Here is a 16,960-nt window from a genome sequence, read left to right as displayed (position 1 = left end):
CTATACTAATCTTATTTCCATGAGAAAATTGAATTTGCTGTTCATCATTCAATTTATTGTCTTTTTCCAGAAAGGGGAACTACTGGGCAGGAACAGACTATGTGGTGGTGAAGAATAAGGGCTAGAGGCAAACTGCAGGGGTTTGAATGTCAGGCTCCCTCCCATGCTACTGTGTGACCTTGGGAAAGTCACTTACCTTCTCTGTGCCTGCACCACAGGATTAGATGAACTAATGCATGTGGAAAGTACAGTGCCTAGTGTGTCCATAGCTATCATCATCACTATCCATAACCAGCCCTGCTCCCTACTTAGCCTGCATAGAGGCTAACCAATGTGCCAGTGAAGAACAGGGCTTCTGAACCAGGCCAGACCTTGCACTGAAAGTGATAACCAATAGTGGCTTTTCTTTCTAATGTGCATCTGGGGCTCATTAGTATCTGCTTCTGGTGTGGTTCTAAAAATCTCTCAGGAGCTTGCTGCTAGTTGATACTACACAGATCAACAACAAGAAAGGAATTATCTAGGAATTAACCTATTCTTCAAATAACACAATCTAATGTTTTCCTTAAAAAAGTAATACACAAAATGTGCATTGTAAAAAAAGAGAGAGAGAGAAAATATATGGAAATAGAGATCTCATCTACTCATTTCACATTTATTGAGTATCTACTATGTACAAGGAGTAATTTTGCTGGGCGTTAGAGCATAATACAAAGATGAATATAATATGATGCCTATTATCAAACAGCACAGACAAATATAAGACACATATATCAGAAAGTAAATTCTGTTTCAGAAGTATAAATTAAGTGCTATGAGAACACAGAGGAAAAAGAGAAAATTAAACAAAATACAGGAAAGCGGAGCATTTCCTTGGTTTTTAGGAAGACACATGTAAGACTATCCATAGGAGAACAGGGGCAAGGAAAGGTGGAGTTCCCCATTACCCTCGGCTCTACTCCCTCACTTCCCCCACCTGTAACAACCACAATTTTGGTACAGGAGATATGGTAAATAACAAAAACAGCCATCGGAACAAGAAATCACAAAAGACAGCATGCTGAGAAGCATATGTGAAAAAGGAAATTGCCCCGTTCATGACACAAAGTGAAGGAATTTATGGAGTGATTGTGTACAGGGGAACCATAGCACCAACTTAAAAAGCCACTGTCACCTCATAGTTCCATGTGCTCCAATGCCCACCACTTGTCTACATGAATGAATGTGCCCCCAACTCAGGGCCCAAGGCTTTAGTTCCCATAGACCATTCTGATTCTCAATACCCTAGGAATAACTCTGGCATAATAAAAGCAGTGAATAAATAGACCAACTTTATATGATTTCATTAACCAGCCTTCCCTTCATTTTCTGGTCTGCTTCACCGTAGACAGAATTCAGCTCAGGAATGAAGAACAGCAAATGTTTCCACAGCATGGCTGGCCAGCCAGAAGGCATCTTTTCAAAGCCTTTGAGAGCAGTGATTAGCTCTTTCTTCAGAAAGAGTAAATCAGCAAGAAAAAAGTTCTCCTGGGTTTTTAGCTACTGCCCCCCGCCATGCCCCTAATTTGTTTGCTTTTCTTTATATTTCATTTGTAAATTTTCTCCTATAGTTATTTCTCAGATTTATAACAAACTCAGCGCCTATGTATTGTTCTTGCATTGGGAGTAAGTTCTGGAAAAGCACTATGCCTGGAAGGGAGAGTGGTTCACTGAACCTAAGTAGCAAATGGAAAGGATGGCTCTAGAATGTTCTAAACACTCATATTTTATTAATGCACTGTGTGTAGCAGAGCAAATTGATTAACCTCCAAAGGGTATTGTGAATTTTAAAAACAAAAAAAAGCAGAAGGGATAAACTGTCCTAGTCTATGATATTATCACAACTATTTCAAAACTACTCTCAGTGAATAATAACAGTGAGAGATCAGTTTTTAGAATGGCCTTTAATAAAATCAAATAAAATTTTCAAGTCTTCTCAGAAACACTTTAAATTTATTCAAGAAATTTTTTTTCTAAAGAGCAACAGACAGATTAAGAGGATAGTCTAATTTCCAAAATATTTATTTTGAAGAACTGTGGTCTCTAAAACTGCACTGGTAAGACTGGTTCTCGTAGTTCTCATAAATAATAAGTAAGTAAATAAATAATCTAACAACTCTTCACTTGAAATGCAGGTTTGCTATTGAATACAGTACTAAGAATAAACGTTTACCTCGGTTTGCACTTTTCCATAATTAGGTAAAAAAACCATTTCAAAAAATGCTCCATTTTGCCCCATACCTCCTCTACCTTGCAAAGGCACAGGATTGCTGTTTATGAAAGTAGGAAGGTGGCCGAGTGGAAAAAACACTGGACAAATCTGAATTTTTGTCCCTTTTTTGATACTGGCCATGCAACAATGACTAAGTGATTTAATCTTGTTGAACTTCATTTGAGGACAAAAGTATTTTTCTCTGCTTTACTCACAGGGTTGTTGTGAGTATCAAATGAGATAACGTATGTAAAGCACTTTTTAAAAGTATAATGATTTTGTGCATCCTTTACTAAAGATCTGTAATGAGGCACCTATTATATTTTTTTATATCTATTTTTTCAAACTATTTAAAAACACACCCTTAAGCCTTATCATGTTTTTTTTAACCAATTCTTTTAAAGTAACTAATACATGCTACAGCACTGGGGTTAAGCTTGTAACCTTTTGAATCAAACTGCTGCTTACTACAAACTGCTGAATTTCTCAATTTCTTAATCTATAGAATAGTATATGATAATAATACCTACTTCATGGTCATGTTGCGCATATTAAATTCGTTAACATATGCAAAGTACCTAGAACAATAGACACTCAAAAATTTTAGTGCTTCTTCTAAGAAGAATAAGAATCTGAAAAGATCTGTGAGTCGGTGACACCTTTGTCACTAGAAGAGGTAGGTATTTACATAATCCGACCTAGTGATTCATTTAACTCTTTCAGGAAAAAAGAAACCTTAAAAATGTATCCACCTGTCTCTCTTAAAATCCACTCATCTCTTGTATCTAACAAGAAAAGATCACTAAAACTTTGAAAACCCACTGTTCATTTCTTTGCAGTTGTTTTTAAGGAAGAAGATATAAGCAATGCGACTCACAGCAGGTGGAGGACACAGCTACACAATGTCGTATCCTGGCTTCTACTTGCCTTGGGTAGCTGACGTCTGGGTCTGCAGTGCTTAATCATAAGAAAAAGGAAGCAATGGTTAAGGACATTAAAGGAGAAACATGTCTTCAAACTACCTAGCCTGGAGAGCCAAAATAATTTCCCATGCCTGGAAAAGAGCAAGAGAGCATCATGGTCATGATGGACACAACAGAGCTCTGTCTTGATTAACAATTGCAGGTTTGCTCTTTTGTCTTGTCCTGTTATGTTTCTGAACAACCACGAACTAAATTTCAAAACCTTGACTGGGATGTTAGCTCTTCTTTGTATTGAAAACTCTAGTTGCTTTGCGTCATTTTGATCCATGGACCAAAACACAGGCACAGTTTACCTTCTCTCTGGTAACTAAGCAACAAAGAATTTTTTTCTTCATAAAAGAAGAGTTTCACATGGCTACATTTTTCATCGAGACCAAAATCCTTTCATTTTTTTCTAAATAATCCAAATAATAATTAAAACTAATGATGCTCCAGGTATTACTTGTAGTGCCCTCCATAAACTATCTCATTTAATCCTCACAACAACCCTATGGGTTAAAACTAATATTAATTCTATTATACAGATGAGAAACCTGAGCCTCATAGAGGTTAAATGATTCGCTCATGGGGAAACACTCAGTAACTGCGAAAGCTGAGATTTGAACCCAGGTCGCCCAGAGCATCATGAGAGTTCATGCTTTAATCACTCTGCTATATAGTCATCCAATAATTTATAACATGTGCAAGGTCAAACTCAGTATTTCATTCCTCTTCAACCTTTTCCTCATTCTTTATCTTACATTTGAGTATGTCACAACTATCCCATCTAACAACATCTATGCAGTTCCCAAATTTTATTGATGTTTTTTAACTCTTTATCTCTTTCATGAGGTCTATACTCACACATACATCTGCCTACCAAAATTTTCCACTTGGATATCCCACATAAAATTCACCATAACTTCCCACCAGTCTTTTAGTCATATATTTCTTATTATGGTGAATAAAATCATTATCCCCTCATTTGAGAAAAAATAGTAATTTGATAGACATCATAAATTCTTTCTGCGCCTTTGACCCACACACACACACTCGTGTTGCATGCACAGGCACAGGCATGCAAACACAGACACACACGTGTCAGTCATCCAATCAAATCACTAATACCTGGTAATTCTCACCTAAACTATCACAGATGTCTCTCTACTGATTTTCCTGCTGCCTTATTTCACTCCACAGTCCACATCACCTCACTCTAACTTCTATGCTGCTGCCAGGATGGCCTTCGTGGTGTGAACGTTTGGCTATCTTCTTCCTGCTTGCATTTTCGTAATGGACTGTAAGATACATTCTAAACACTTTTGCAAAGAATACAAGACTCTTCAGGACTGGACACCTGCCTGTCCACTCACATTAATCTTCCAGTGCTGTTCCCTTTGTCTAGAGTAGCTGAGACTCTCACAAATCCTACAAGCTTCACTTGAAATGCTGCCTCCTTCATGAAGATTCCCAGTCTCTTGAAGGCATATTTAGAGCTACTTCTCCCATGTTTTCAGTAACGTTTCAACATATCTATATTATAACAATTACCTTATTGCTAAATAGTTGTTTGTTCACAAGTCTACCTTCTCACCAGGGTTCTGGGAGGCAAAACAATATTTACATTTTTAAATTATATTTTTTAAATGTGATACAACCACATTGTAGACACTTTATAAAATTCAATGATGTCTAATAAAAGAAAAGCAAAGTTATTTATATTTCTTCCACATAGGATACATTATTTCAAAAATATTTCTTCTGTTCATACACATTTACTTGCACAGGTGCATGCATGCAGACACACACACATTACATATTTTTTATTTGTCTTAGAACATTCGTGGTTTGGTTTTGTTTTTCCTAGCAGCTAGCACAGGGACCACCACATACAAAATAGTCAACAAATATTTGCTTAGTAAATGAAAGATCCCAAATCTATGCCATTTTTCTCCATTTCCCACCTCCTGAGTATAATCATTCTTCTGAGCTACTCTAACAATCTTCGATTGGTCTCATTGCCTCTTCTTCTTCAAGGGAGAGTTTCTTCTCCCTTGAATTCATCCTCAACATGGTTGCCATGGTTATATTATAAAATGAAAGTCTTACCACATTATTATCATATTTATTCATCCTTTGATGACTTTTATTGCCTATGAAATAAAAAGCAATTCCTTATCATTCAAAACTTTTCACAATTTAGTCCTAATCTGCTTTACTGACTCATCTTGTGTCATTTCTACCTCCTGTATTGGGCATCAATCTAGTCACACTAGAACATTCACGACTCTCAAAGACATACCATGGAGTGTCACTCTCCTGCCTTGACTCATGCTACTCCTTCTAACTAAAATATCCTGCCCTTGTCTTCTTCATCAGGCAAATATTTGATTCATCCTTCAAGGGCAAATTTTTTAAAAAAGATAGCTCTTCTGTGAAATTTTCTTCAACCCTTCCTCCATTTTTCAGCCAAATGATTTGCTGTCTCCGCTGTTTCCAGAGAAGAAGTCTCAAAGGCTACAACTGCAGTTTTGTAAAACTGCATTCTCTGACCCCACTCGTGGAGGTTTAGACTTGGTAGGTCTGGAGCGGAGACAAGAATCTATTGTTTTAAAAACACACTACATCCCAATCTAAACAATGCCCCTTCAGGGCCAGACTGAACTCTGGGTTGCTGAGTGCTAAACATTCTTCTTAAAGTGTGATTCAGAATCGTGCTAGAAACAGCCAGAAGTAGAGCATGTTGGGACCCATGCTTTCAGGTAGTAGCAAAACCAATCATTGTTTTTGATAGGTTTTATGGGTAGAGTCCTTAGGATGTGAAATCAGCTTCTGTTATTTCAAGCCATTCAAAATATCAGGGACAAAGAGGGATTGAAAACGCAAAGCAAAACAAAGGCACACAACTCTGAAATAGAAACCAAAAAAGAGAGGCAAGAGCACGAGGTCACGTAAGCTGCCTCTGTAACATTGTACTCATGGAAAAGAAGTGAGGAGGCGGAAAAGCACAATCAAACCAGAGTTAAGTAAATACGATTTGTGTCTAAGGAACCATCAAGGGCGTTGGCTCTTTCGGATCATCAGCACCATTATCCTGGAATGGCATTACTGGCTCTAAACAAGCCACTTAACACAAAATTCTTGAGATTTTCCTCATTCACAGAGATATGCAACTCCTTTTGAAGATTTCGGTTCAAAGCAACTCTGTGCAAAACCTACCCCCTCTCTCTTTTGGATATGCTATGCTCATTCACTGAACAAATGCCCAGGAAGAAGCATTAATAGTCACTCTTTAGAATCAAGAGTTTTACAGACAGAAGGACAGTTAGAAGATCTTCTAAGCCACGCTTCTTAACTTTTTTCACAACATTGTGCTCGAGGAAAATGACAGTTGCATGGCACACTGGGACAAAGAGGTGAGACTGCTGGAGACTAAAGGTGACTGGTAAGAGGCTCATGCGCCCCAGGCAACACCTGGGAGTCAAAGAGATCAATATCTCCCAGAACCTCTGACACCCACACTGCTTAGGAAGATATACTAGATCAACCAGTCCATCTTAGAAATGAGAAAAATCAAGCCCCAAAGGGTGACTTGACACCACAGAGGTTAACAAGGTCACTCAGCGGCGGACCAGCACAGGGTTTTCACAGGATCCATATGAACAGTGGGTCCAGTCTCCATGTCATTCAGAATTCATCAATTCTTATCATTGGTGGAGTCGTTTCAAGGGATCCACCAATTCACTGAGGCACCCAGCATTGGCAGTAGACTGAAAAAATGATGATCTCTTCCACAAATATCTGTACCAGCTTTCAACTGTATTTAAATGCTACTTGAAAAAATAAAAGAGAAATTCCTTAATAATTCTCTTAATTCATCAAAAACTTGCTATATAAAGTACTAAAAACACTTTTTCAATGATTAGAAGACGCTGCCAGGAATTAAGCAGGAGTGTGAATCTAGGGAAGTGAGTGAGAACTGAAGCAGTGGGTGCCTGGGTGAACCTGCATATCCAGGTGGCCTAGAACTTTGCATCTTCCCAGAGCAGAGAACTCCATTAGTGACCATCCTGCACAAAAGCCATGCTTGAGAAAAGCCACTAAGGGGAGGAAGAACTATTCCTCTACCCTCTAGGTTCTTCTGGCTGGTCTAAGAATTAAGTTGACGTGAGACAGAGTAACATGAGAAAATCAAAGTTTTATAACATGTATACATGAGAGAAACCCAGGAAAACTGAGTAACTCACCAAAATGGCTAAGCCACCAACTTAAACACCATCTTTAGTTAAAGACAAAGGAGGATGTTGGGGGTGGTGGTTGGGACTTCAAAAGGGAGGAAGGCAATTTACACGGAGATGGAAAAGCAAATGTTTGGTAAACAATGTTTGCTGGGCCGTCTATAGAGAATACGACCTGAAAGAGAACTTGAATAAAAATGGGCCTAGCAAGGTTTCTCCTGGTCTACCACACCTAGAGTTATCTATGGTGATAGTTCCTTCCTGGCACAGGCCTTCTATCTTAAATTCTTTTAGGTAGTTAGGGGAAAGTTCAAAGTTTCTTTCTGATTTTTTTGTTCTTAAAAATAATCAAGCCAGAGAGACACATTTTGGGGTGGCAAATTCTGATCCCCCATTCCATGCACACAGGAAAAGACTTCAGGAACAATAAGTGAATGAACAACCCTTTACAGAGGCAAGCAGCAAAGAAAACTGTCTAGAAGAGATTTGACTATGGGGAAAAAAAGCTCTCCTGAGAATTTGTAGCCACTGGAAGTTTCAGACGTGCATTTAGAATCAAAATTTACACTGTTTACATGGTAAGGAAAAATCATAAGCCGAAAATTTTCATTTCTGGACCCATTTAAACTGGACCCAGGTCTGTAATGTCCTCATACACATGGAAGGGTACAACCTCACCTTAGTAACCAGGGAAATACAAATGACGCCACAAGATACCATTTTACACCCACTTGATTGATGACAACGTTAACGTCTAATCTGACAGGTGTTATTGAGGATGCAAAACATAGTAGAACCCTTATAGGCTGCTAGTGGGAAGATAAATTGGTACAGTCAATACGACCCACGAATTTCACTCCTGGGTTTATTCCCTAGAGAAGCTCTGTCATAAGTGCCCCAGGAAACATATGTGTGTGTCCTAGCAGCATTGCTTCTAATGGAAAAAACCAAGTATCAGTCAATAAGAGATTGGATTAGTAAAGTGTGGTATCTTCATACAATGGAGTACTAAGCAGTAGTGGAAATAAGTAAACTGCTGCTCCACATAACATGAATGAATCTCAGAAACTTTTTTCAGTGAAAAAAATATGATAGAAGAACACATATCCGTTAATATTTTATAAAATTCAAAAATAACCCAAATCAAGTTACATAGTTTGGTGATGCATACATGCTCATTGTAGAAACCATAAAGACAACCTAGGAAATGACTTAAAATATTTATTACGGTAGGTACTTCTGGGGAGGGGCAGGAAGGCAGGGAGAAGATGGGAGGGACCAATACAGGCATCAATAGCATTGATAATATTCTACTTCTCAAGTTGGACAATGTGTTCACAGGTATTCCTTTTAAAGTTATGCTTCAAACTTACATATAATTTTCATGTGTTAGTAATAAAATTTGGGGAAACTGATCTATATATTTAGAAAAATGTTTCTAAATATATAAAGACTATTTTCTAAATAATAATCTTTTTTTTCTGTAATTTAGTAAATTTGAGAAAAAACAAATTCTTAAGAAGTGAAATATTTTCCCATTGTCTGCCGCCTAAGGGGCGTGGTCAAATTTGTCTGGGTCTTTTTTTACCCAGAGGACACTTCCAGGGCTGCAGTTCACTGCAGGACTGGCCGTTGAAATGTGTAAGGAGAGATGTGGCTGTTACTCATGTAAGGAGCCTCCTATAGGCAGCCCCGCAGCCCTCAGGTGGGAATAGAGCTAGAAAGGAGGCAGTGTTGCACTGCCCTAGGAAGAATTCTTGGCTTCCCTCTTCTCCTGGAGCTCCCTCCTCCCCTCTAGCTGAGTAGGCTAACTTCTGGGGGGAAACTCCAACACTGGCAGAGTTCCTGCATACATCGTGCAGTATGTGCCCTGAATAAGGCACTGGAGGGGGCAAGTGAGGCTGGAAATTAGGTGGTTGAGGCTGCATCACCCCAAAGCAGAAAGCATGTTTTTGAAACCCATCTTTGGGGAGGGGTGGGGGGGCGTGTTTTTGGTAATTTAAATTTAGTGGTGCCTATACTTTCCTCACAATAGCTCCTATTACACGATGTTGTAATTATGTGATAATCTAATTGGTATTCCTTTCTAGAATGTAACCTGTACCCGTGATTTGAAAAAAGTAGGATTGTATTTTATTCACCTTTGTATACCCGGGGTGTCTGGGGTCTGGCATAGAGTGTGTAAAGGGTTTTTTCCCAGAGTGGAGAGAGAGTGCCTATGGAGTTTATATTTGACAACTAGGTTTCCAAAATGGTTCCAGAGGTTCGTGACTTCTTTGTAAATTTTGTGCACACAGAAAACGGAGTCTGTTCCAGAATCAGCTAAATTGGTTAATCAGTCTTTCTCTGTTCTTTGCTAGTGGCTTCATTCCTAAAGCACACGCATTTGTTTTTATAGCACCGAGTGTACATAATGCAACAAGAATCTCAGCAGGAGGAAGAGACCTGTCTGCCTTCAAGGAATTTTAAATTTAATGGGGAAAGATTAGTTGTGATGTTTTGGACCTTCGTTACCATTAGAGGCACACTAGCCTCTTCACTTTTCTCCAATATGGCCAGACATGTTACCACCTCAGGGCCTTTGTACAAGCTCCTTCTTCCCGGGATGTTCTTCTAATACAGCCTCATGACTTCCTCCTGCATTTCCTTCAGGTCTTTACTCAAATGCCACCTTTTCAATGAGGCCTTCCTGGGTCATTCTACCTAAAATCACAATCCGCCCCCCCAACAACGCTGCCTGCCTTCCTTACTTTATTATATTTCTTAGTACTTATCATTACTTAACACACAGTATATTTTACTTGTTTATCTTGCCCCATGCCTTTCTCTCCCACTTGAATGTAAGCTCCATGAGGATGGGAATTTTTAAAATTTGGTTTACTACTCAGTGCCTAGAGTAATACCTAGTATATGACAGTTGCTCAATAAGTATTTATTGAATGAATAAGCTGAGAAAGAACAGAGGAAGAAAACCAAGAATATATAGTTTTCCAGAATCAAGAAAGAAAGTGTTTCAATAAAGAGGTAATATTGGAGATGCATTTTTGACTTAAGAGGTACGTGTTTATTTGAGGTGTGTTAAGATCATGTTGCATGGCATGCACACAATTTCAGCTTCAAGAGCTTTGACACAAAATAAGGGAGCTAAAGGTCCACTAACCACCATCAGTTCTTGTCCCAACACTGCATATCATGGAATCAGGAGATAAGAATGGAGAATGGATGGTTAAGTTAACAGTGGTGAAAGGAACTAATATACATTACATTTCCACTATGTGCCAAGCATTATGCTATGTTATCCAACAAATATTTGCCACATGCCTAACATATGCCAGCACTATTTTAAGCACTGTGGTTACAAAGTGACTCAAGCTACTAGGCAAGAAAACATTAGAGCCTTGTTAGAACAAAGAGGTTCAATACAATAATAGATGTATTGTACATATAAACACATCACAACATAAGCTCAGAAGAGCAAGTAGCCCAAGAAGGTCAGAGAAGGTTTCAAGGAGGTGGAAATATTTGTAGAAGGAGGCCATAGAACAATCAGTGGAGACTCACCAAACAAGGGAATTCATCTGGTAGAGGCAAAAAACTATTTTCAGCAAAACTTTGGGTCCCAAAACAATGAATATGGGTAAAGGCCTAAGAGCCTACCAACCCCAAGCCCAAATGTAACTTCAATATAATCTTATCGGTCATATAAAATGAAAAACAAGAGAGAAAGCAAGAAGGCTGGGACTACAATTGCCTTACAACTTTTGCTGCATGCTTGGGATAGAGAGCAAAGAAGGAAACACCCTGGTGTACATCCTCTCAACACACTTTGACTACAGTCACCACCCAACCTAACCAGCTCTGAGTCCGGAGAGCCAATAAATCAGATTATTATCTCCTCTATTCCTTTGGGTGAGAGGGGTGGAGCTGAGGTAGAGTTCCACTCCCCCAGCCAAAAAGTGACTTAAGCGCTTGATTAGATTGTAAGTGTGAAAAGGAAGAAAGAGGATTCTGGGACGATTCCTGGCTTGGTCTGCTGGGTAGGTAGTAAAGTCTATATTCTCTGAGATTGGGGATTCAGGATGAGGATCTCATTTGAGAGAAAAGATGATAAGCCTAGTTTGGGAGATGTTAATGTTGAGGGGGTTCTAGTTGCAGTCTGGAAACTCAGATGAGAAGGCCAGGAGATAGGTGAAGATATGCTATCTAAGAGGTCACTTGTGACTGTCTCAAAGTAACTTCAATGAATGAATTTCAAAGATGGGGCACAGCCTCACTAAGACTAATGAACTTGGAAAGTTGACATGTCTGGACCTGCTCAGAACCCGGTCCCTGGTAAATTTACCCTGGTAATGGCATGCTGGACGGCCTCCTGATGGCACCACCTGGCCTGATGCCAAACCTCAACCCACAATACCTTTTTAACCTTGCATGTCACATACTTCTTCTCTCCTACCAAGATTTTCTCCAATCGTCAACCGTCATAGGCTTAGTTCTTTCATGAAGTAAACCACTCCAAATCTCAAATTATCAGAGCTGTTATTGTTTTATGTATCAATATTTGTTTCTCTTTTATCTCCAAATGCATTCAAGTTTCCTCTTCCAAAACACACATACACACACACACACACACCACACATGTGTGCACACAACTTGCTTTCCTTTCGAGCAACTGAACTCTCTCTTGCCTTTAGTTCACAGCCAGTCCTTTCAAATAAATAGTTTCCATTTGCAGCTTACAATTCCTACCGACTCATTCTTGCCTTAAATCCTTTCTATTTGGGTGCTGTTACTACCACATTGAAAAGGTGTCTCTAAATGCTGCCAATGACCTACTTCTTGCCAAATTCAATGACCTTTTCTCATGTCATTCTTTGCGACTTCTGTGTAGAACTTGACAGTGCCTTAAAATTCTCTTTTCTTTGAACTTCACACTCCTGGTTCTTTTCCAATTTCTTTAACTTTTTCTTATCCATCTATTCATTAACTCATTCATTCAACATTTACTAGGCACTGATTTTTTTGCTCCTAAAATGAGTCATAGTTTAATGAGAAAAAGGTGGATTTGGATTCAGGCAAACTACCCAGGAAACCAATAGGTTAGTGGGAGTTTGTATGGTGAGGATAGATAGCATCAGAATAAGGAGAGTTGTTAGTACAATTCAGATTTTGTTAATGACATCATGTTCTGACACACTGGTAGATCACTCACACAGAGAATATATACTTATCAGGACACCAGATCTTTCACTGTTCATTTCTGGATGCTTTATTTCTTAGCAATCCCTCTTCTGATCTACACATGCTTTATGTATGTGTATTAATACCACAGCTCAAGTCAGATCCATATCTTTCTCAGTTAAGGAATAATTCTACTTTTTCTACCTGTGTGACATCAGCATGTGACTTAACCTCTCTGTGTCTCATCTGCAAATGGAGATTAAGCCATTATTATTTAAGGTGACTTCACATATTTTGATTATCATCCTTTCACATGTTTATGCTCAAGTTAAACTTTTTGATGGTGATAATAATAATAACAGCTAACATTTAATACACACTTAATATGTGCCAGGCCTTCTGATAAGCACTATGCCACGGAACAGCCTTATGACGTTGCTACCATGATTGTCCTTATTTTATACATGCTGCTGATAACTCAAACATGTGATATATGGCTGTGAAGTCCAGGTTCTGTCACTAAATTTCTGGGCTATACATTCTTTAAAAAGACTTCATGTTTTCTTTAATGAACTTTTATTTAATTGGGTCATGGGAAATTTGTGTAGAAAAGGAGGGGTAGAGAGGCCAGCCTGGTGGTGTAGTGGTTAAGTTTGCATGCTCTGCTTCAGCGGCCCAGGGTTCATGGGTTCAGATCCTGGGTGCAGACCTACACGCCACTCATCAAGGCATGCTGTGGTGGTGTCCCACATACAAAAAAAAAGAGGAAGATTGGCAACAGATGTTAGCTCAGGGCCAATCTTCCTCACCAAAAAAAAAAAAAAAAACAGGAGGGGTAGATTTTCTTGCAGGGGAGAAAACTGCCAAAGAAAATGCTTCCGTAGACTGCCGGAAAAATACAGCCTGGCTAGAATCATGAAAGGGAATGTGACAAAGTTCTGGATAAATGCTGGGATTATGCAAGCAAAGGAAGAAAATGATTTGCGGGTTTGCTTTGGCAACTTGTTTCTTAATATTCCTGTATATGAAACTTTATTTGTTTCCAAGTTCCCAAACCTATTACGTTAGCTTCTGTCCTTGACAAGCTGGTCACTGGTCTGTTTATCTCTCCTTTTCTCTCCAGTTTACCTTAAGGCTTAACATAAGAGCCTAAAAGGAAATACTTAAGCAAAAGAAATAAATTTGCAGAGGAAGACAGGTAAAACACTGGGCTTGCCTATAAATGGGTTCTTTGGATAGAGTTGGATTTGATCCTTATTTTTGGCAGTGAAGGTGGTACGTGTGTTTATGTGTGTGGTTCACCGGCCAGGAAAGGAAGGAGAGGTCTGGACAGCAAATGACACATGTTTCCATTGGTTTCTGCTCAGCATTTTAATAACTTTCATATTTGCACAGCTGAAGGAAATGAAAGCAGCCTGAGAATAGACACCATGAGGGACTCTAGAAGTTTGCAAACCAGAAAAACATGGGGTGGAAAAGAGCCACCAATGTTATAAGGAGAAAGTAGCTCAGCCAAAATAAACCTAGTGCTGGGAAGCTAAATTCCAAAAAGAATCAATAAGGAACACATTGAAATAATTATTCTGACAATTCTCAACTCTGCTTCTTTATTTTTGTTTTGAAGATATCAATACAGAGATATTTAGAAGTTAGGAAGATAGAGATTTCTGCACAATATAGTGAAAATACAAAAGCCTTTGGATCAGACAGAACCAATTTTTAATTCCATCTCTGTAATTTACGGGTGTGACGTGTTGGGAATTTTACTTAATCTCTTAGAAGCTCAGTTTCCTCCTCTGTAAAACAAGGGTTAACCATGCCTGGCAAACATGAACTAAATGCTGGCTGTAATAGTTCCTCTCACCGCTGTTGGTCCCTTAGGCCTTCACTGTAATGAGACCAGCTGCAAACTCATCTCTCCGCCTTGTGCTGTCTCATCTTGGCTGGTAGGATGGTCACCACAGCACTGCTCATAGCTATTCTGTCCTTTGCTAAGGCCTGGTAAGGAGATCAATTGTACGCTAGACTCCCCTCGATGTAGGAAAACAGAAACCATGGAAGACATGGCAAGCCAGTTAGCTATTAAGAAGAATGCAATACTACTCAGCCATAAGAAACGATGAAATCCAGCCATTTGTGACAACATGGATGGACATTGAGGGTATTATGCAAAGTGAAATAAGTCAGAGGGAGAAGGTCAAATACCACATGATTTCCTTCATTAAGTAGTAGATAATAACAACAATAAATAAACACATAGAGACAGAGATTGGATTGGTGGTTACCAGAGGGGAAGGGGGGAGGGAGGTGGGTGAAAGGGATAATTCGGTACATGTGTGTGGTGGTGGGTTGTAATTAGTATTTGGGTGGTGAACATGATGTAATCTATGCAGAAATAGAAGTATAATGATGTACACCTGAAATTTATACAATGTTATAAACCAATGTTACTGCAATAAACAAAAAAAACAAAAAAAAAAAACAACAAAAAAAAGAAGAATGCAGGGTATTTTGCACAAACCCAAGCCCATGCTTCCATGGACAGTGTCACCAGCTGCGAGTTGTTTACAGATTTGTCATCCTTTCAAACAGAATTCTTTCATCTCCGGGTTAGCACCCTATCTGAGGCCCCGAGGCTGGTAAAGAGCTAATCGTCCTCTCAGATTTCTCACTTGACACTGGCCTGGCAGCTGCCTTGTTTGGGTTATGTGTGAACCAAGCCTCAATAATGTAATGCGTGGTCTGCCCACCTAGCAGACAGTCAGTCCTCACATCCTGGGCCCCCCCGGATCCTGCCCTAATCTCTAACTGCCCACAGCCACCTAATATAGACTGAAAATGGGACAAGGAGAAACACAGAATTAAAAAACAACTGCTTAGTCAGAGGAAGATCAATGTAGACTTTGTTTACCAATTGGTTAAAGGGCTCGTGTTTACCAATGACTGAATAAGGTTGCCTTTCATGGGTCCTCATGGTGTGGATTTTGGTTGGGTAGTATGCTGGCAGTAAGATTCACCTCATTTAATCTCTTTTTCTGTTTTAGCAAATGGTAAAGGAATTGGAAATGCAACTGTGGCAGCCCCAGCAATGGGAAGAGTTTGGTTGCAGGGGTGTTGAATAGCTCTGCCCAAAACTTCTTCCTTGGTAGCCCCCCAAGGCACCACCTTCTACCATTAGAATCCCATTCTTTTGCCTACAAGAAAAGACCTCATCTTCGGTCTTTAGCACCAATTAATTTAAACTACTTAGGGCCTTGAAGGAAAGATACAGTACTACTCTGCTTAAATTGGGGTTAGGAGGAAGCTTTAAGGACAGGAATGAGTACTAGGACAAATGTAGGTACTGAGATCCTGGGGGTAGGAGAGATCCTTTTCTAGTCTATAGTGTGGAGTGGGGGGTATTGATGATGGAGGCAGTCCTGGGTCTTGGGGATAAAAGGGTGGGGGCTGTGGACAAACAGATTGCAATATGACAAATTTGAGGGAAGCTTTATCTAGAGACAGATCTCTGTGCAGATGAAATAGAAATATATTAACTGTGACTCGATCTAAAATTTAAATGCATTGGCTTTTAGAATCAAACATCTGAAAATGCTTTATTTATTAAAGTTCTGTCTAAAATTTAGCCTTTGTGTCATGAAGTATGGATAGCATACACTGTCTCAAAACCACAATACCAATGACTTGTTCTTTCTTCTTTGCAGAAAAAATAATAACTCAGAAACCAGAAAGCTATCAGAGATATGTATAAATGAGCTAGAAAAATAAGGCAAAATAATTTTAAGTATAATTGAAAAATAAACAAAAACTAGTAAGTTATCATATCCTTTAAAACTTTTAAAATCCTTTAAAATATCTCCTTTTGGAAACCAAAATGAACATATAGCAATTATTGTCTGCCGAGGACACCATTTCAATCTGTGGAACTGTACATAACACAAAGTTGGAAACATATGAAGATAACCAAATAGGAAAATTGGGGTTTTCTCAATATATTTTTATTTTATACTGAATAATGCAATTGATTGTTCTAAGGTTCTAAATCCTTTCATATTGCAGGAATAATAATAATAATAAAAGGAAAAAATTGACATTCATTAAACTTTTATTAAGTATCAGGAATTTCTAAAATTGTTAGATGTAAAATGTCCATGACTCTATGTGGTAGATACTGTAATCTCCATTTTACAGATGAGAAAACTAAGAATTTAAGAGACTTGACTAATAGCACACTTCATTAAATGCTAAATCCAGGGATATAAGAGAAATTGAGGAATCTTGAGAGGGAATTTAAATTCACTGTCTTTGGCTAAATGGGAAACATAATTAAT

The sequence above is a fragment of the Ceratotherium simum genome, chromosome 12 (genome assembly GCF_057802395.1).
Source record: "Ceratotherium simum simum isolate JZ-2026a chromosome 12, ASM5780239v1, whole genome shotgun sequence".
Lineage (NCBI taxonomy): Eukaryota > Metazoa > Chordata > Mammalia > Perissodactyla > Rhinocerotidae > Ceratotherium > Ceratotherium simum.
Note: the sequence above shows the minus strand (reverse complement) of the source record.